We start from the raw sequence: 22149 nt of genomic DNA, 5'->3' as shown, positions 1-22149 counted from the left end.
TTTAGGAATAAATCCCATGAATAGAAAAGAGTGTAGCAGGAGTTGGGAAGGCCAGAAGATGCTGGGTGGTGCTCAAGCACTATTATTTGAAAAATCTGTCTTTAGAACGATGTGTCTGCCTCGATTCTGACTCCCTTGAACTGAACTGCCTCCCATGAGCTTCTCTTTGTCACGATGAATTAATTACCCTAAAACTTCTATATTATTTCTGGAAAGCTCTACCTATCTCCTCCTAATGTCTAAATCTCCCAAGTTTATAGTCTAGGCTCTTACACTTGGATCTCAGACAAACAATAAAAACCATATCCTATGCTTGAATTATACAGAGGAGAATAATTGAGGATGGTAATAGCATTAAAAGAAAAATTTTAGACAAAATGAAATTTAGCAGACTTCATTTGAGCAGAGAATGATTCATGAATCAGACAACACTCAAAACAAGGGGTAATTCAAGAGAGCACAATCCAGCAATCTCACAAGGCAGTATTTAAAGACAGAAAAATGGACTAAGAATAGAAACAACTTGACTGGTTACAGCTGGACATTTGCTTCCTACAAACATGGTCTGGTCTGTTGATAGCCAATGATTGGCTGAAATGCAGCTGCTGCAGTTGGCTGACACTCTGATGCTTGTTACAAGAACATACTCTAAGTTAGGTTGCAGTTTGCTATATACAGGGATAGTATCAGGCCAAATTCAGTTCAATTTAACACTGGCTACTTTTTTTCCCCCCAAAGATTTGAGAATTTAGTGTCCCCCTTAGTCAACTTGCCTCAATGTTCTGAATCTACTGAAGATATATTAAACCTGTTCTCATTTCTCCAAATAGAAGAATTTATTTCTTCTTCTATTTCCCCAGTTGTGTTTCAAACACATTTCATCTTCCAATGGTGCCCAGGACTCACCAGTTAAGTTCCCCAATGCTAACAACAGTGCTCCATTCAGAATAAAAGAGAAAGACACAGCCATCTTTTTTACCAAAAGGAGTCTTAGGAAAAGGACATGAAAAACAAAACTCCAATGACTGTTTTCTGAACTTAAGATTTTATTTATTTCTGTTCCATCACCAAATGATTTCAATTTACTGTACTATTTTAATACAGAAAAAATTAAAACACTGGCATATTTGGCATTTGAATTTATGCTGATTGGCTGGCATATTTTAAAACATCAAATAAAGCAGGCATCAGTGTTTGACAAATTTTTACACAAAATATACTGTAAGTAACAAATGAAAGGAAAAGTGTCAACAAATTTCTTTATAAAATTTAAAAGACAAATGCATAGAATTGCAGTAGGTGTATTAACTCCATGTAGAATTTAGAATGACTTTTGTGGTTTATAATCCTTTTAAGATTCAATCTGGAAAATTGCTTTGGAACAATGAAAACCTGAAATCAAATCATAAAGCAGACTAACGGATAAAGACTGTAATATAAATGGACATATTTTATCCTGCCTCCTCAAAGTGAGAGCAATTTCTGTTCCCTTTATAAGCACAAAGAAGGGCCTACATTAATTTGCCTTATAATAGTCATTATTTTCTTTGCAAATTTTAAAGTTATTTTTAAAACTCTAATCTGATTTTTTTTAATCTTCACTAATACTTACTGATTCAATTTCAGTGTATATATTACAAAAAGTCAAAATCACCTAGTCATTGGTGGGTATAAAATCATGGGTGATATAAAACAGATGTTGCAAGGACTGGATTGTATGTGAGGGTTTAAGGACATAGACTTTACTTTGAAAAGATCATCTTTGGGTTTGAATATCAGTGTCTGCCAGGGAGAGACCAGATAGAACAAGATCAAAAGCCACATCTTCTTGGTGGACTTTATCCCTTTACTATTTCTGTGCAACTTTTCAGAGCACATTAAAATTCTCTGCCATACTCTCCATGTGACTAGGTTTTAATGTATGGCAGCATGTCCCAAGGGCAGAGCAAATTATGCTACCTGAACCCTTTATCTGCAAGCAGCAATACAACAGGGCGATGTAAAATAGAAGACAGATTTATTTAGACATAAACAATGTAAAAAATATTATTCGATACAAGAAACATAAAATCCAATATCCCAATAAATCTAGCTGGCAAGCCTTACCTTATTGCTAAATGATTGCACAAAAGAACAAACTTTCTTTAATGTTTCCAGGTTGACAAATGCAATCTGTTCTGTACACAGCTTCCTAACTTTGTCAGGAGCTATAAAGTCCTCTCTTGGGTGCCAATGTTTCTGAGGAAGTTTAGAGGATTTCAGAGTCTATCCTATTTCAGTTTACTGAGGCCCTTTTTGTCCTCTGGTGTTTAAGAAAACAGGGACACTGTTGGGAGGTAGCATTATAGACTTGTTCATATTTTGTCAACATTACTAATCAGTCATATAAATTATATGATCTGGTGTGTCTTAAATATTACTGTGCATACAAAAGATCTTATAAAATGTAGACTCACCTGAGATTCTCCAGGTGTATCCAATACCATGCATCTATGGACCACATTGTGTTGCAAGGATCTATATGACGTCAGATTCAGAAGAAAAATATAACCCAAATGGTTTGACTTAAATTAAATTTCAACAGATACTTAAGATCATTATGTTGGAACATTTATTAAATTATTTCCACATACCAGGCCTGAGCCAAATAATAGAGATACACTGAAAATGTCATAGTCCCACCCTTATGGAGTTTAGACTGTAGTGGGAAGCCAGAGAATTTATAGAGATCTCACAGTTCAAGCCAGAACTCATGATTTCCTGAATTCTAGTCTACAGTCCTGTGACGTCTTTACCCCTATGCCACCTTTATAGCTGTCTCATGTCCTACCTATCTTTTCCCATCATTTCAAGCCTTCTATTTCCAGCACCTTCTCCAAGTTACATGATAATCCCTCCATTACCAAGACCCACTCAATAATAGCTAATTGTTCTCTGCTAATGGGTATGAATACTATTCTGTAAATCATGGGGAATCCTTGAAGGGCACTAGTGGGAAGGTGTCACTGAGGAGGTGGAGTTCAATCTGTATGTTGACTGTTATATCAGGAGCATCTAGGACATATCTGGCAGTAAGAATTGGATATTGTGTGGTTCCATTTCAAGTTTTCTAAGGAATCTCCATACTGCTTTCCAGTTGGTTGTACCAATTTGTAGTCCCACCAGCAATGAATGAGGGTGCCTTTTCCCCCACATCCTCATCAACATTTATGTTGTCTGTATTCTTGATAACTGCCATTCTGACTGGTGTGAGATGAAGTCTTAGAGTAGTTTTGATTTGCATTTCTCTAATTACTAGAGATGTTGAACATTTTTTCATATATTTGTTGATTGAATGTATATCTTCTTCTGAGAAGTATCTGTTCAGCTCCTTAGCCCATTTATTGATTGGGTTGTTTGTTTTTCTGGTGTTAGGTTTTTTGAGTTCTTTATATATCCTAGAGATGAGTGCTCTATCTGTGGCAAAAATCTGTTTCCATTCTGTAGGCTTTTTCATCATGGTATTGATTGTTTCCTTTGTTGAGAAGAAGCTTTTTAGTTTAAGTCCATCCCATTTATTGATTCTTGGTTTTATTTCTTACACTTTAGGAGTCTTGTTAAGGAAGTCTGGGCCTAATCTGACATGATGAAGATTTGGGCCTGCTTTTTCCTCTATTAGGCGCAGGGTCTTTGGTCTAATTCCTAGGTCCTTGATCTACTTTGAGTTGAGTTTTGTGCAGGGTGAGAGGAGTCTATTTTCATTTTACTGCATATGGATTTCCAGTTTCCCCAGGACCATTTGTTAAAGAGGTATCTTTTCTCTAACATATGTTTTTGTCACCTTTTTCTATTATGAGATAACTGTATTTCTGTGGGTTTGTCTCTGTGTCTTCTACTCTGTACCATTGATCTAAATGTCTACTTTGGTGCCAATACCATGCCACTTTTGTTACTATAACTTTGTAGTATAGTTTAAGTCTGGTAGGACTTAAAATCAGCATACTATTCCCCTCACCTTTATAAGCCACATCAATGTTTATAGCAGCTCAATTCACAATAGCTAAATTGTGGAAGCAACCTAGATGCCCTTCAATAGATGAATGGATAAAGAAACTGTGGTATATATACACAATAGAATATTACTCAGCATCAAAAGAGAATAAAATAATGGCATTTGCAGGTAAATTTATGGAGTTAAAGAATATCATGCTAAGTGAAGTAAGCTATCCTCAAAACCAAAGGCCGAATGGGTTCCCTCTGATAAGTGGATGCTGATCTTTATAGATCAGCATAAACTACAAGGGGGGAGATGGGAAAAATGGATGAACTTTGATGGGGGAAAGGGGAGGGATGGGTGAGGATGGGGTATGGGGGTAAGAGAGATGGTGGAATGAGATGGATATCACTACCTTAGGTACATGTATGACTGCACATATGGTGTGACACTACATTGTATACAACCGTAGAAATGTAAAAATCTAAAGTTGTTCTACAATTGTGTACAATGAATCAAAATGCATTCTACTGTTTTATATACCATATTAAAATAAATTTTAAAAATTAAAAAAATAAGTATGCATTTGTTTTGTTTTTTTTTTAAATTAAAATTATTTTTTTTATTGTAGATAGCTAGCATGCCTTAATTTTATTTGTTTTGAACCTAGTGCCTCATGTGTGCTAAGCAAGTGCTCTGCCACTGAGCTACAGCCCCCAGCCCTTTGAGTATGCATTTGTTGAATGAATGAAGGCTTGTATTTTTAGATAGACTGACTCCTCTAAATAAGGAGGCTGGATTGAGTGAAAACAACTATATGTGAGTTAGGGAAAATGGGCTGACCACTGATTCTATACTCTGAGGCTGCCATTGTCATTTAATTTCAGGAAATCCTTTAAATAATTGGAGAGAGTTGTAGTTATAAATGGAACTATCTGTATTTGAACTCAAGACTTGCCAACCCCGGAATTTTTTTTTTTTTTTGTCCACTACTACTTCACACACACATATTACACGTGTGGTACTCATCATAGTGCTATGTAAAACAAATGCATGTTGGATGCAAATATAACATAGCAGCAGAAAGTATAGCAAAATGATTAAACATTCAGGCTTCAGTGTCAGACTGACCTCATTTCAAATTCTGCTTCTATCATTTAATAGTGAACTTGAGCAAATGACACTGTGTCCAGTGTCTCTTCTGTAAATGGCACTAACAACACCTACTTCACAGAATTGTTGTGAGAGAAAATGTAAGAAAAAAGTTTAGCATAGTACTTAGCTCATATTCAGTGTTCAATAGTTAGAAATCTTATTATTTATTATTATTGTTAAGCAACATGCTCAGATTTTTCTTTGAGAGATGTAAACGGAATAATGAAGGAAAATTCCCCATTTCCATTGGGAGGTAGATTTCTCAGAATAAAATGCAGGACAGTTTAATCCGGATGACTTAATGAGGGTCTTACTAAAGAACTATGCCCTGAAAAAGCTTTCTGAACCCATAATCCTTTGTTTTCTCAGCTGAAAAAAGAGGGCAATCATAATACTGACCTGCTTATAAACTTTTTGAAGAATACCAAACTCAGATGTCAAAGATAGTTTGAAAAAATGCAAAGAAACTTATGCATTCTAATAATTATTATTTTCTCTGAGGTCCAGTTCAAAACTATTCTGGTAATTCACTGACTGAACAGTCTTTCTCTATCAGCCACTTGTCAATTGGCACAATTGAAATGCCCCCAAATGGTGTAGGAATACATTTTGGGGCGTTGCCATGGCAACCTACAGACTGCCTTAGCATGCCTTAAATCTGCAAGCCTCAGTTCTGTTACAGTCAAGATAATCAATCACAATATTAGGCCAACTTGAAGTGTAATTCAAACCAATTTCCATTTTTATTGAGTACATCATACTTTATATAATAATTTTTCCTCATAGTACGTCTTTTACCTTATGTAAAAATACAAATAACCTGCTCCATCTGGCAAGTCTTCCACCATTTATATCCAACCACATCTCATAGATAAATATTTATCTCTTAAATATCTCTTTTCCTCCAAAATATTTCCTGAAAGATAACTGCCAGACTGAAATTTTGAAATACTGTTAAATATCTCTGAGTATTATTATACAGGCCCAGTGGAAAACCTGTCTTACTACCACAATTTTTGTAGGAAACACTGGATAATCATTTGATGATAGTTGCAAATTTCCTTTGAACTCAATTTTTAGTTAACCTGATTGATAGTTTCTATTCAGAGATCTACTTATATAGAGAGAAAACCAAGACAATAAAATATTAAACATATTAACAATGCAGTACAATTAAATTGTTTTGATGAATCACATGACAAAAAGAAAAGAGTATGTACATAGTAGAATGAGTGCTGACAGTCTCTGTCCCATGCAATTAATTTAAAATCACTATTTAACTTCTAGGACAATCTTTCCATCCTTTAATGAATTATGCTTTTAGAATGCAATTCACTTACTTGCATGTCTCAGTCCACCTTGAACAAACAGTGGAGCCCCTGGGGGCAGCTATAAGTATATTTGCCTACAGTTTGTGTATTAACTTTAGAATCCTTCCTTTGTCCCCACTGAAAAGTCTGATAATGATAGTTGACAGATTTTCTTTTCTTCTCCTCTTACTCTTAATAAAAAATCAACTAGATTTGATTACCATGGACATGTTCTTAATTGGAGCTACAACAAAAGAATCCTGAATGATACCAAAATGTTTTATATTTTCTTGCTTTAACTGCTTTGGAAAAAAACATTTTTTTCTGGAATTCTAGCAAATGAAATTTTTTATTTTGATATTTAAATATTAAGAAATATTATGATATGATCCCATACCTTTTCATTGCTGTATAGTAGTAGGATCTCATAATAGAGATGGGACTTTCTTGGGGGCATTTTGGCAACTTTTGTGGACACATTTGGCTGTCACAATGATTGGAAGTGAAGTTGACGTGTATTGGCAGAGGGTAGTGCTGCTAAATTTCCTGCAGTACTTAGGGAAGTGACAAAAAAGGAAGATTTGGTTCACATCTTGCATGACTTTCAAATGCTCCACCAGAATTTCATGTAGGTAAACAATAACAAAAAAAGTATTTATCTAAAAAAAGAGGGGGGGGATCAGTATAGCTAAGAAAATTGAAAGAAAGGCTTTAGAGAAGGAGGAATAAGTGCATCTAATAGTTCCTTTGGGTGTGAGTTGGGGGGGGGGATTGCAACTCTCTGGATGAATCAGCTACAACTGATAACTTTTCAAATGCTAAAAGTGAACATTTAGTTGACCCAGCTTTGGCAATGAGAGCTTTTCACTAGGGAGTGCAGGGAACCTTGATTGGCAGTTTGTCCAAAGTGGCATATGAGTGTGGGAAGCAAAGTCAGGCACTATTAAGTAAAGAAATGGGTATGAATTATAAAAAGTTAAAACAGGCCTATCTGTTGTTTTAAAAAGTTAAAACAACTGTCTCAGGGGCTTCAGCAAGACAAAGAGTATTGGATTGCAGGAGCCCAGGCTTTGGGAAGGTAGCAGGTAACACTAGATGGCATCTGAGAGAGCAGAAGTAAGCAGTGTGCCAGAAGGATGGCCCCAAAATCCCATGCAGTGCACAATGTGACACTTTCTTTAGACCCCCACAAATCTTCAGGAAATAATATTTACTGACTGGAAGAGGTCCAGAGACATCCAAGTCATTCAAGATCCAGGGCAAATTATCCAGGTACTCAGAGTCTGGAAACAATGTTTGCACAGGAACACTTACATTTAAATTTACAGAAAGGAAAGCTTTGAAATATATGGGCAATATTTCATGTTAGAGATAAGGAAAGAAGTCTTGAGTTTGCATTTGATAGTAGTTAATAATCTTTGAACGAATGTTATGTGTACACAACTCTGATCTTGTTAAGGAAGTCAGGGCCTAATACAACATGATGAAGATTTGGGCCTACTTTTTCTTCTATTAGGTGCAGGATCTTTGATCTAATTCCTAGGTCCTTCATTCACTTTGAGTTGAGTTTTGTGCATGGTGAGAGATAGGGGCTTAATTTCATTTTGCTGCATATGGATTTCCAGTTTTCCCAGGATCATTTGTTGAAGAGGCTATCTTTTTTCCAATATATGTTTTTTGGCACCTTTGTCTACTATGAGATAAGTGTATTTATGTGGGTTTGTCTCTGTGTCCTCTATTCTGTACCATTGGTCTACAAGTCTATTTTGGTGCCAATACCATGCCATTTTTGTTACTCTTGCTCTATAGTATAGTTTAAGGTCTGGAATTGTGATATCACCTGCTTCACTCTTCTTGCTAAAGATTGCTTTAGCTATTGTGGGTCTCTTATTTTTCCAGATGAATTATTTTTAAGTCTTTATAAGCAAAGGAAATAAGTGCATGAATAGAGAGCCTACAGAATGGGAGAAAGTCTTTGCCAGCTACTTCTCTAATAGGTGATTAATATCTAGAACATATAAAGAAATCAAAGAGCTTAACACCAAAACAACAAATATCTCAAAAGAACTAACTAGACATTTATCAAAAGAAGAAATACAAATGACCAACAAATATATGACAAAGAATGTTAAGTGTTCCTAGCAATCAGGAAAATGCCAATCAAACTACACTGAGATTTCATCTCACTCCTGTTAGAATGGAAATAATCAAGAATACAAATAATAATAAATGCTGATGAGGATGTGAGGTAAAAGGTACACTCATACATTGTTGTGGGACTTCAAATGATTACAACCACTTTGGAAAGTAATATGGAGATTTCTCAAAAGACTAAGAATTGAATCATCTTATGACTGAACTATCCCACTCCTTGATATTTATCCATTAGAACTAAAAGTCATCATACTATAGTGATACAAGCACATGAATATTTATAGTAGCAAAATTCACAACAGCCAAGTTATGGAACCAGCCCAGGTGTCCTTCAACAGATGAATGGATAATAAAATGTGGTACATACACACAAAGGAGTTTTACTCAGCCATAAAGAAGAATGAAATTATGGCATTTACTGGTAAATGAATGGAAATGGAGAAAATCATGCTAAGGGAAATAAGTTGGACTCAAAAAGTCAAGGATTGAGTGTTCTCTCTTATATGTGGAAGCTAGAGCAAGTAAGGGGTCCCATTAAAATATAAGGGAATCAATGAAGTAGGGGAAGGGACTAAAAGGAAAGGGAAGAGGGGTAGGAAAAGGGAAGAATTGTGGAATGAAGTTGACCAAATTATTCTATATATATATCATACTGAATTTCACCTGTATGTGTATATCTATTAAGCATCAATTTAAAAAGTGATAAATAAAGAAACAACCAGTAGAGTAGAGAGAAGGGAAAAAATTTGTGGTAGGAAGGAGGGAAAAAGGCAGTACAACAGACTAAAATGGAAACAACATATTCCATGCATGTATGATTAGGTCAAAACAAACCTCACTATTATGTATAGCCATAATGCACTAATAAAAAATATTTAAAATCTCCTTGTGAATCCCTGAACTATATGTGTGATATCACAAAAGTAAAAGAAAACTTTTTTCTGGAGCATTCTCTTAGCCAACAGACTCAACAAATGATTTAAGGTTCTTTTTAGTTCAACCATTCCATAAAATTTGAGCTCTAACATTAAGCTTACATTTGATCAGGGTTGTATTAGTCTTGGCATTTAGAAAACAATGGTTGAATATTTATGTTGGCTATGTGAAATGAAAAAAAAACTCTGATTGGCTGTTAAGATAATAAGATCTTAGAAACTCTTAAGCATTATTTTTAGCAGCCTAATGCTCTAGTTCTCTTGCAGCCATGAATCATCCAATGATGTTTACCTTGGGACAAGTTTCTCCAAAGCTAGGCATCATTGAATGGGGCCTGATTATAACAAATTGTCCTCCCTGTTTAAAAGAAATTATCTTTTGAAAGCATGCTAACTCTATCTTATGAAACCTGTAGATATATGAAAAAATTGTTTCATTTCCCTCAAGCACTGAAACTTACTGGATATCATGTATCTCAATTATAAAACGTAAATCACTTCTGTATTAGAACTGTAACCTATCCAGTTAAGACAGTCAGATTATCTGATGGTTTTTAAAAAAATATCTGTCATTTTTAAATTGACACATGATGCTTTTACTTATTTATTCTCTGATGAATTTTTAAAATCCAAGTGAATTGTCCATAAAGACAGCCAGGTCTGAGAAAAAAAAGTGTCCTCCCTCCTCTTACTCCATATCTATTCTGCTTAGAGTTATCTCCAACCTGATTCTTAGTCTAGCCAGGAGACAAAATCTCAGACCAGAATTGGACCAAATGATGTGCTGCTGCACATGAATGGCACTCCCCCACCTATTTACCTTAAGCATTTTTAAAATATTTATTTAAAGGGAGTGGTGGAAGTTCAAAAAGTTGGAGCTGAGGGCAGGCTCAGTCTTTCCTTAATGTCTATAGGCCATTCAACTCCAACTCAAACTCGCATAATCCACTCAGCAAAAGGAAATCTGTCTCGCTGTAGAGACAGTTTCTCAAAGTCTCTATTCCTTAGGCACACTCCTTGATAAGACCTTGATGTTTAAGGGGGGAAAAAAAAAGTAGAGCCCAAAAGGAAACAAGGAGAAACCTTTCCTTACTGGTCCTTAAATCCTTTCAATGGGTTTTAGTTCTTTTCCTGTTAATAGATGAAATCTTAGTTTTTATGTTCACTTGTAAATAATGTTTTAAAAGTCCTCCAGGAACTTCTGTTTAAACATCAATATCAGTAGTTAAAAATGTTAATTCCAATGGAATAGTCAAAACTGCACATTTTCAAATGTAAAGCTTCTCTCTTCCTTCAGATTGGACTCATTAAAGCTGAAAATTTATAACAATAAAAAGGATACACGATCGACCTCTACTCTCCAGCTTGTACTTCTTGTAGAGTACTCTCTTCCCCTTAGACAGATTCTGACTACCCAGCTTCAGATAATTTGTAAGCAGTTGGTCCCCACTTTTGGGGATCCCAACAACTCTGCAGGCTGTCTGCAAAGGCAAAATCCAAAGCAACCACTTGCCCATTCAGCCTTCTTTTATCAGTCATGCCAAGGTGAGCTTTGGGAGACAGCTTCACCACAACACCCTCATAACCCTGAGGTCTCTACAGGGACCTCACAGCCATGGCTTGATCATAGACTGATTCAAGTCTTGGCTGAAAACCTGTGAGTCCTTCCAGAACAAGGGGGAGATAAGAAGCTTTGTGAAACACTGCCACCAGGAAGCTTCTGGTCTGCCTTTCCATCTGGCGAGAGACAATCTCAAGATTATTTCTTATCCATCTCCCTAATTTCAGCTGAGCACAGGGCTCTCCCCTTCTCTTAGGATATAGCTATAGGCTTCTGTGTACATCTATAAAACTGCTTGGCTATCACTTAAAACTGGGTACTCACCAGAAGAATGGCTACTACTCCATCACCCCCTATTCTTATTCAGTGTCACCACCCCTAACCATCCTCTGGGACTAGAGTGTGGGGATGACGCCGTGTTGATATTACCGTTACTGTAGTATGAACCCATCTGAAACCCATTGTGCTCATGGTCAGCTTACCAGCCAAATCTCTGAAAGTATGACAAGCCAAGCTAGTGATTTCCATGGTGGCCTTTTCCCACAGTGATGCTTCTTAGAAATGCCTAATCAATAGCCAGCAGCCAGCAGCCATGATCTCTCATCTTCATACTAATCCAGTCATTGTTCCCTACAAACATCAGGGGCTTAAATCAAGCTTTGGAAGTAATTTTCCTTAAGCTCTTCTTCCTGGAAGTAGAGGTAAATACACTCTACCACTCCAACATGGCTCAGCATGGGAGAGTTGCAACATTCCAATAACATTGCACAGGAAGCACTATCCCAACCGCTTCAACTCAAACCTGTTTTTATTTGCAAATGGATTTTTGCCTAGACCTGCAGAATTGGTTGACCTTCTTTGCATGACAATTTAGCACTTTATTTTGGGAATAGGAGCATAACTTGACATCTATAACCTATTGTGTTATTCTTAGCTTTTGAAGCCTCAGCTGAAATGAAGACAAAGAGTTCTAAGCAAACTCTTTGGCTGGTTGATCATCAACCCTAAATAGCCTATTCAATGTTTTTCCTCCCAGTCATAGAACAATCTTCCTGGAAGAAATTCTGATGAATTTGTTATATTATTAGTGAGTCTTTATTACCCTTTATAGAGTGCAATTCTAGGTAATGTTCTAACTGGCCACCAGTAACTTGGCACCTGTGCCAACCATGAACAGGTTGCCATGATGTGTTTTAGACCAATAAGCAGGCAGATTTAATTTAGAGAATTTTTGAGGCCTACTGCTCTCTTGTCAGTTGCCTGTGAAGGCAAGAGTTAAACTTCTGAGCACATAAATCTCAATCACAAAGTTGTTGAGTTTATAATCCTTTTGCTTGCTTTGATTAAACAACTGCATAGTTTGAAAATTGCACAGAGCTTTTTAAAAACTTGAAGCCTTGCAAGATTCCATATACTTTATTTGTCTTCAGCTAAATATGGAGGAACGAATCCTCTAAAGTGTCTGGCCCTGGAGGAATAAAACTATACAACAGCTGCTTTGATATTGGCACCTCTAGTGCCCCCTTTTGTTGCTTTCTGTCCCCATCCTGAGCAGCTAAGGTTCATATATATTTTTCCAAAGATCTCCATTCTCACGCCTGAGTACTGGCTCTGAACTATACTCTTCCTACTTCCTACTAAAATTCAACTATTATGTTTCTCACTTGTTCTGATGAGTATTTGCTCTGAGTTTATAAGGAAAGTTTTGGTTTTCCTTGCTTGTTTTCTCTCTTCTACCCAAACTAAGAAATTCCCACTTTTCCATTTAGATTATTTGGTATTTTTACATTGTGTATTCAAAAAGAGGAGAAGGAGTGGGAGTGGAGGTAACAAATTAAGGAATTTATTTTAAAGCCACAATTGCCCATAGCAATAAGTTAATTTCCATCATTTTTCAACAATTAGACCCTAAGGGTAAAATTTCAGACACTAAAGAAGAATATAAGAGGCAAAGTTTCGTATTGAACCAAAAAAGGTATATTCTTTTATTTTTTATTTATTTTTTTTAAATTTGTTTTAATTAGTTACATATGACAGTACAATGATCTTGACATATACATTTGAATCAGATGGAATATCATTTCTCATTTTTCTGAGTGTACAGATTGCAGAATTACATTGGTCATGTAGTACAGTCACGTATATACACACAGCAATAACAATGTCTAATGTTACACAGTTCTTTTTTTTTCCCCTCACATCACCATACATGTATTCTGTATAACGATGAGGGTCTCCTTCCATCTTCCATGCAATTCCTCTTCTCCCTCCCATTCCCTCCCACCTCTCTTCCCTATCTAGAGGTAATTTTCTTCTCATGCTCTTCCTCCCTACCCCACTTTGAGTCACCTCCCTTATATCAGAGAAGACATTCGGCATTTGAAAAAAGGTATATTCTTACCAGTTTTTTTCCCTCCACTTAAGACTAGCTTTGCTGAAAAGCTCTCTCATAAGAACTTTCTATAAACCTTTTTATTTATTTGACAAAACATATACTTTTGAATTATCATTCATATTCTAAAATAGATAATGATTACTGAACATCTATGAATTAGCAGGTGTAATTCTAGATATTTAACACATATTGATAGACATTTTAACTCTGATAAAATGATAGTTGGCTTTTCAATGTATTTTCTTCTTCTGGGATAATAATAGATGATTAGCCAAGCACATGCTTTTTCTACTTTGAGAATATTGCTCATCCGACCTTACAGGTAGGTGGCCATATGGCTAAGTTCTTCTCAAGAGAATGTGAACAGAGTGACATCACTTGAATAAATAGTTTTTTGTGGTTTTGTTTGTTTGTTTGTTTGTTTTGTTTGCCCTGGACTGTCTCTCTTTTCCTTTTTCCACTGTATGTAATGCAGGTGTATACATAAGCTGGTTTGGTCATTCACAGAGAATAAGCATCTAGGGAATGGGAAAATCATGCAATGAAGAGTACCTGGGCTCCTGACTCTGTGGAGCAGAAATGTCCATCTTGTGTGAACTGACATAATATTTTTCCCATTCTTGTAACAGTTGATCCTATATTCTAACTGACATCGAAACACAATTCTCCTTCTAAATACTGATATATATATACTATATCACTGTTTCACAACAAGGAAATTATAGTTGAGATTAAGTGAAAGTATATTTAAATATAAAAGAAGCTACAGTTAGGAAGTGGGTGAACAGGATTCAAGTTTATATTTAGTTCCAAAATCACGTAGTTTTCCACTCTTTGTATATTTCTAATTAATATGCAGCATGACCTAATTTATTTTTCTTAAGTCATAGTATTTTAAAGTATTCTCAAGTTTTATGCCAACATATGTGTATAACACACATTTACATAAGGAAAGGATTTATACACAAATTTTTCTCAATATTTTACATATTTATTATATGATGTGACATAACCCATGTGGTTTTGTTGTAAAATGGTGTCATGAGAACTCATGATTCTCAGACATTTTAGTCTCAGGACTTCTTTATGTGTGAATTTATTGAGCACCCCCTCACTGCACACACTTACCAACTTTGTACAAATATGAGGTTGAAAGGAAATAAATATTTTAACAATCTTTTCAGATAATTGTGGATTTTCGAATTGTGGGATATTCGATCTCACACCAAAACTCAACAAGTGGTTGCTACTTAAAGGGGAGTCGCAATGGAGTTCTGAAACTATATCAGTGGATTCTTGGGATTCTGTTGCATTAAAATGCATTGGTCCATCTTGCACTTTCGTGGGATCTTTAACCCACGTGTGATTTTGTAACCCATGTACTGGTCATTTGGAAAATACTGATCCACTGAAGTATGAAGACACATTTCATTATCTAATTTTTAAAAATCACATATTTATTATCACAACCAATTTCATCAGAAAAGTCTTTTAAGTATTGGGAGGCTGGCAAGCTCAAGGTTCAAATACTTCAAATACGAATTTTCCAAAATGTTAAATTTCACTTGAAAGCTTGAATTTTATCACTGGCATAAATTTTATCACTGTAGCATAAATTATTCTCCTTCAAGTGATAAGTCCATTTTGTTCAGTTTGGAGACCATGTCTGCCAAATGCCTGAGTCTGAAAAAGGACAGTTTACCTGTTAATTGTTCTTTCAAGCGAAATGGTGTTCTGTGAAAAAACGCTGGCTAGTTCAGCTCAAAATTCAGCCACAGGAGTGTTTTTCCACCAGTCATCATACATTGGTGTGCAGCAATAGCAATTTACATACATTCTTGACATTTTGTCACATGGGACACTCAAATGACATATACCAAAGGATTAAGATTTCATAAAATAATTCTTACTACTTCATCAAGGACATTATTAAGTGAAACTGAGGGTTGAGAATATAGCTCAGTGGTAGAGTATTTGCTAGCATGAGTACAGCCCTGGGTTCAATCCCCACCAATACACACACACACACACACACACACACACACACACAAAGTCTGACTTAAGTAAAAATTTATAATTTCTTTTATAATGTGAGTGTTTGGTGTTGGAGAGCATACTGACTTAAGCTAGTACAGCTTGGTGTCATTGCTTGAATTCTTACTGAATTGCACATCAGCAAAAACTCAATCATGGTGTAAAACAATGTCTTTGTATTACCACAAAAATAATTTTGACCTCACACAATTCCTGAAAGACTCAGGAACACCTTGAATCTGTGGACCATACTTGAACAATCTCTGCTATAAAACAAACAAAAACATACAAACCCCAATTAACAAAAAGAAATTAAATCTGTTGTGTATTTTTCTTCAGCACCATGCAAGAAACATATAAGTCAGAACAATGCATCTAAAATCATTTTCCCTTCAACCCAAAGCTTTTCTTCTGTAACAACTAAACTCTGGTACCTTTCTCTCCAACACCCCCTACAAGCTCTTCCCTAAGATCCTTTAGTCCTTCTCCATCTCCATCTTACCTATGATATCATGTTACAGACTCAAAACTTGGTCAAACAGGAGAATAAGAAGCAGTAGATCATAACACTATAATACCTGACTTGTCAAAAATGCAAAAGAAAAAAGTTAGACTATATATATATATATATATATATATATATATATATATAATCAAATACAGTATATATAGCGTTATATATAATATCAAATACTATATATGTATGTGTGTATATATTATTAAATATAATATATATAGCATTATATATAAAATATCAAATATTATATGTATATATATATATATCACATTTGTAATATATATATTACAAGAATTCCAGTTGTAACACCATGTACTGATCATTTGGAAAATATTGGTCCATTGAGATATGAAGCCACATTTCATTATCTAATTTTAAAAAATCATATACTTATTATCACAACCAATTTCATCAGAAAAGTCTTTTAAGTTTTGGGAGGCTGGCAAGCTCAAGGTTCAAATATACATATTACACACACACACACACACACACACACTGCCACATTAAAAAAAAACTTTTGAGAATCTGAGAGTTATATACTGTATTAACTGTCCATACTCAGCATAATCCCCACCCATCCAAACTTTCTTAGTTACCACACTGCCTCATCTAGATTCTTCTAGCACAAGTCATCCCAGTACTATTTGGGAAACAGAAGAGAGAACAGCCATTATTCTTCCCCAGCACTGGCTGGTAGATGCCAGAGTAAATAGCAAGCATGAAGTTTACAGCTCTTTCTGGGTGAATTTTCTACATTTGGTCTTCAAGCTGCTGTTATCACCAGTTGCTGTGGTTCCTGGATTTTCAAATTTCCTCAAAGCCAGCAATATGTTTTCATGAACTTTAATTGTTGCAAAATAGCTTTGTTAAGTTTGTAATTCCCTTTGCCTTTGATCATCCCTTCCTGCCACAGTCTAGAGAGGTAAGTGCTTTCCTGGAAAAGTCCTGATAGCCATTTAGTTCCAGAAGTTGTTCTGGGATGCAGACACCCAGGATTTAGTGATCTGACTTTGTTAGATTGAAGAACAATTACAATGTCAATGCAATATGGAATAGCTGAGTCTGGAAATTAGTGGCAAGTTTATAATCTATTGCTTTCTGGAGTGAAGGGTTTATTGTAGAAAAGACTTAGAAAGAGTATTAACTATTACAATAGGATTTTAAGAGGAAATAAGGACCAAAAGGATGATGGAATGGGTTGTCTGCCTCTAAATAAAAGGTTAGGATTTCACATTCTCTGCTCAAAGAGACAGAGAACTTCTAGGACTTCTCTAAAAATATCTCTTATAGCCATATGGCTAATGTAAAAAGTTTTTTTCATCTTGTACGTTGTATAATTATAACCCAAATGGAATTCACAGACTTGCCAGGTCTCTTATGTAAAAGTTAGGGCATTGATTGGGAATGAGCAAAAATTGGAATGAGGACATTTGGGTGGATTCCAGTAACTCTGAGAATCACAAAGTTCTAAATCCCATCGAGCTTCCTCTCTTCCCTCTTTTGGAATTTTTGCCCTTGCATAAAGACCCTGAAACAATTACCTTGCCCATGATATAATCATGATCTACCTCCACCACTTCTTATTGCTCCCAGACTATTAACTAGAGTCAGAGAACAAGAGACCCTGAGAGAATAAGTACAGAGTCTAATCCAGGAGGCTATAATGTTTACATTGGAGAATTCAAAGATTTATATTATCAAAACCCAGAAAATATTTGTAAGAGTGCAAGTTAATGGTTTTAGACATGAGAGGAATTAATATAATTTTGGATATGGCCAAGTGTGTTACTGTATGCAGTTATCATAGATTCTAGATGCAATATTTCGTTTAAGTGCCTGAAAAAAACTATTAAGATAAAATTTTCCAATTGGCTGACTAAAACCAAGGCTCAACAATGGCCTTCATTAAGTGAAATTGACAAAAAGAAGTAAAATTTGTAAAAGAATAAATTCAAAAGATTTTATCTAAAATTGATGGTGTGTGTCAATCACATATGACCTGCTCATCCATTCTAGACTATGATCCTAAAGACAGCCCAGAAGGCAATTCTATCAAAAAGGCATTGAGGAATCACTAGAAGAGGGAATGCTAGATTCTTGAAAATCTCAGAGGTGTTCTTTTGCAGATTAGATATGGTTGTGCAATATAACACTATTCAGATATGCTACCAGAGTTGGAGAGGCCAGTTGACAGTAGTTGGCGACCATAGACAAGACAGCTCAGATTACTGCACTGGATAACAGGCCAGAGTCCTGCTCCAAATGATTTTACTCAGAGAGATCTTTGGTGGTGGCTTTTTTTAAATCATAATGTTTCTAGGACTAATATCTTCAAAGTCTTAGTTCATTTGTAAAATTTTAAATAATGTCCACCTTAAATAGCCACAGTGGAGAATCATGAACTCTCAGTTCTCTAAAATGAGATAGTTAGTAGGATCTCTTAAGAGAAAAGGAGTCTAGTACCGCTTAAGGAAGGACTCTGTGATGTTGCAACAAGAACATACTACAAAATTTTCTCCTGGCTTTCTCCAAAAGGAAATACACCAATTTATTAGGGTGACAATACTTTGAGGAAAGGAAAATATCCAGGCATTTCTAGGTTTTTGGTCACTGGCTCTAAAATGAAAATCTTTAGATGACCCTCTCAATTGTAAATTCTACCAATTTATTTATTTCTTTTTTCTTTTTTTTATTGGTTGTTCAAAACATTACAAAGCTCATGACATATCATCTTTCATACATTTGACTCAATTGGGTTATGAACTCCCATTTTTACCCCAAATACAAATTGCAGAATCACATAGGTTACACACTCACATTTTTACATAATGGCATATTAGTGACTGTTGTATTCTGCTACCTTTCCTATCCCCTACTATCCCCATTCCCCTCCCCTCCCATCTTCCCTCTCTACCTCATCTGCTGTTGTTCAATTCTCTCCCTTGTTCCCCCCCTTTCCCCTCACAACCTCTTATATGTAATTTTGTGTAACATTGAGGGTCTCCTACCATTTCCATATGCTTTCCCTTCTCTCTCCCTTTCTCTCCCCCCACTCGTCTCTGTTTAATGTTAATCTTTTCCTCATGCTCTTCCTCCCTGTTCTGTTCTTAGTTGCTCTCTTTATATCAAAGAAGACATTTGGCATTTGTTTTTTAAGGATTGGCTAGCTTCACTTAGCATAATCTGCTCTAATGCCATCCATTTCCCTGCAAATTCTATGATTTTGTCATTTTTTTTTAGTGTTTCGTAATACTCCATTGTGTATAGATGCCACATTTTTTTTTATCCATTCATCTATTGAAGGGCATCTAGGTTGGTTCCACAGTCTAGCTATTGTGAATTGTGCTGCTATGATCATTGATGTGGCAGTATCCCTATAGTATGCTCTTTTAAGATCCTCAAGGAATAGTCTGAGAAGGGCGATAGCTGGGTCAAATGGTGGATCCATTCCCAGCTTTCCCAGGAATCTCCATACTGCTTTCCAAATTGGCCTCACCAATTTGCAGTCCCACCATCAGTGTACAAGTGTACCCTTTCCCCACATCCTCGCCAACACTTATTGTTGTTTGACTTCATAATGGCTGCCAATCTTACTGGAGTGAGATGGTATCTTAGGGTGGTTTTGATTTGCATTTCTCTGACTGCTAGAGATAGTGAGCATTTTTTCATGTACTTGTTGATTGATTGTATGTCCTCCTCTGTGAAGTGTATGTTCAGGTCCTTGGCCCATTTGTTGATTGAGTTATTTGTTATCTTATTGTTTAGTTTTTTGAGTTCTTTGTATATTCTGGATATTAGGGCTCTATCTGAAGTGTGAGGGGTAAAAATTTGTTCCCAGGATGTAGGCTCTCTATTTACCTCTCTTATTGTTTCTCTTGCTGAGAAAAAACTTTTTAGTTTAGGTAAGTCCCATTTGTTTATTCTTGTTATTAACTCTTGGGCTATGGGCGTCCTATTGAGGAATTTGGAGCCCGACCCCACAGTATGTAGATCGTAGCCAACTTTTTCTTCTATCAGACGCAGTGTCTCTGATTTGATATCTAGCTCCTTGATCCATTTTGAGTTAACTTTTGTGCATGGCGAGAGAAAGGGATTCAGTTTCATTTTGTTGCATATGGATTTCCAATTTTCCCAGCACCATTTGTTGAAGATGCTATCCTTCCTCCATTGCATGTTTTTAGCCCCTTTATCAAATATAAGAAAGTTGTAATTTTGTGGATTGGTTTCTGTGTACTCTATTCTGTACCATTGGTCCACCTGCCTGTTTTGGTACCAGTACCATGCTGCTTTTGTTACTATTGCTTTGTAGTACAGTTTGAACTCTGGTATCGCTATACCTCCAGATTCACACTTCCTGCTTAGAATTGCTTTTGCTATTCTGGGCCTTTTGTTTTTCCATATGAATTTCATGATTGCTTTATCTATTTCTACAAGAAATGCCGTTGGGATTTTGATTGGCATCGCATTAAACCTGTAGAGAACTTTGGGTAATATCGCCATTTTGATGATGTTAGTTCTGCCTATCCATGAACAGGGTATATTTTTCCATCTTCTGAGATCTTCTATCTGTCTCTTTAGCCGCGGGGCGGGCTTCGCGGATCAGTCAGCCCCGGATCTCCGGTCACACAGTTGGCTATCAAATTCTACCAATTTAAGTGGAAACTTAAGACCTTCAGAGAGTAAGTGGAATTCTAGCTTGGATCTATTTCCCAATGGATCTATAAAACTTGTCTTGTTATTTTCCCAATTTCCCCAAAACATGTTTGCTAACTGGCAAATCCTTATTTATAGCCTTTAAGAGAGGGCTATTGTAATGGGAAAGACTAAGAGGAACTCCTAGAATTGCTCCCTTTCTATTTAAGTATTAAATAATAATTTATAATCCTAGGGACTTTCAGAGATTAATAACATCACCAAAAACTTGAAAGTTGCAAGGATGGTGGTTTCTATCACATTTGTACAAATCTCCCCCTAACTGTCTTGTGGCAGAAGAAATATGTGTTTTGGGAAATAACAGTGGATTATTAAACTCAATCAGGTTGTGATACTAATTATACCTACTGACTTTACTACTGCTGTCTTTTTCTAGGGCATATCAATGCATCCTCCAGCATTAGGTATACCACTATTGATCTGGAGATACTTTCTTGTCTATACTTTAATTCATGAAGACCACTTGTTGCCAATGGAAATGCTGATAAGAGAATTATATCCAGACTCTTGGATTTTAGGAGCAAAAATATGCTGTCTTTCACAGATAGTTCTCCTTTTGGGCAATAACTTCCTGAGCACAACTGGATCCACATAGAGACTGAACATGGCCCATTAAACAACCATGATGAACTAGAAGTTACATAATGTCACAGACTTGGGTATGGGCATCAGAACTGTATAATCAAGTAGAAAAGGCAGTATCAACAAGATCAGGCTCAAATAGACATCAAATATACGAATACGCTACCCAAGCAGGTGATTCACATGTTACCTACTCCTGCTGCTTTAGTACCTCTTCTCCCTTTATTCGCACCTGTAGCCCTATGGTCAGCTGACAGAGAAAGAAACAACTTGGTCCTGATTCTGCCAGTGCACTACCCCAAAATGGAGTGGTATTACATTTCAGTCATATTTGTGGTTGGTCTAGAAGTGCAAATGAAAATGGAATAAGATGGCTATAGAAAGGTGCTATTAAAAGGATGGGAACATTGGAAGTGGTGGTATGTGTCTGTAGTTCCAGCTACTTGGGAGGCAAAAGTGGAAAGATTGCTTGAGTCCAGGAGTTCAACATAGTGCAAGCCTGTCTCAAAAAAAAAAAAGAAAAAAAAAAAGGGAGGGGGAGACACTTATATTAGTCTTCCTGATGCATATACAAAATAAACAAATTATATTTTATTTATCAGAGGTTAAGATTCCAGCATTATCACCCACTCATCACCACCCCCTTCCATGGCACTAATTCTGGATACCATTTATTCATTAATAGTCACTAATGCTCTCTCACCTGAGGACTTGTCTCAATATGGTTCTTCTAGCTGACATTTATAACCCTACCCATTGATTGACTGGATTTTCCACTAATTATCATTTTCATCCTTTTTTTTGCCTATAAAATTTAACC

This window comes from Urocitellus parryii, chromosome 1 (assembly GCF_045843805.1).
Source record: "Urocitellus parryii isolate mUroPar1 chromosome 1, mUroPar1.hap1, whole genome shotgun sequence".
Taxonomy (NCBI): domain Eukaryota; kingdom Metazoa; phylum Chordata; class Mammalia; order Rodentia; family Sciuridae; genus Urocitellus; species Urocitellus parryii.
The sequence above is the reverse complement of the archived record's forward strand: the minus strand, read 5'-3'. Positions refer to the sequence as shown.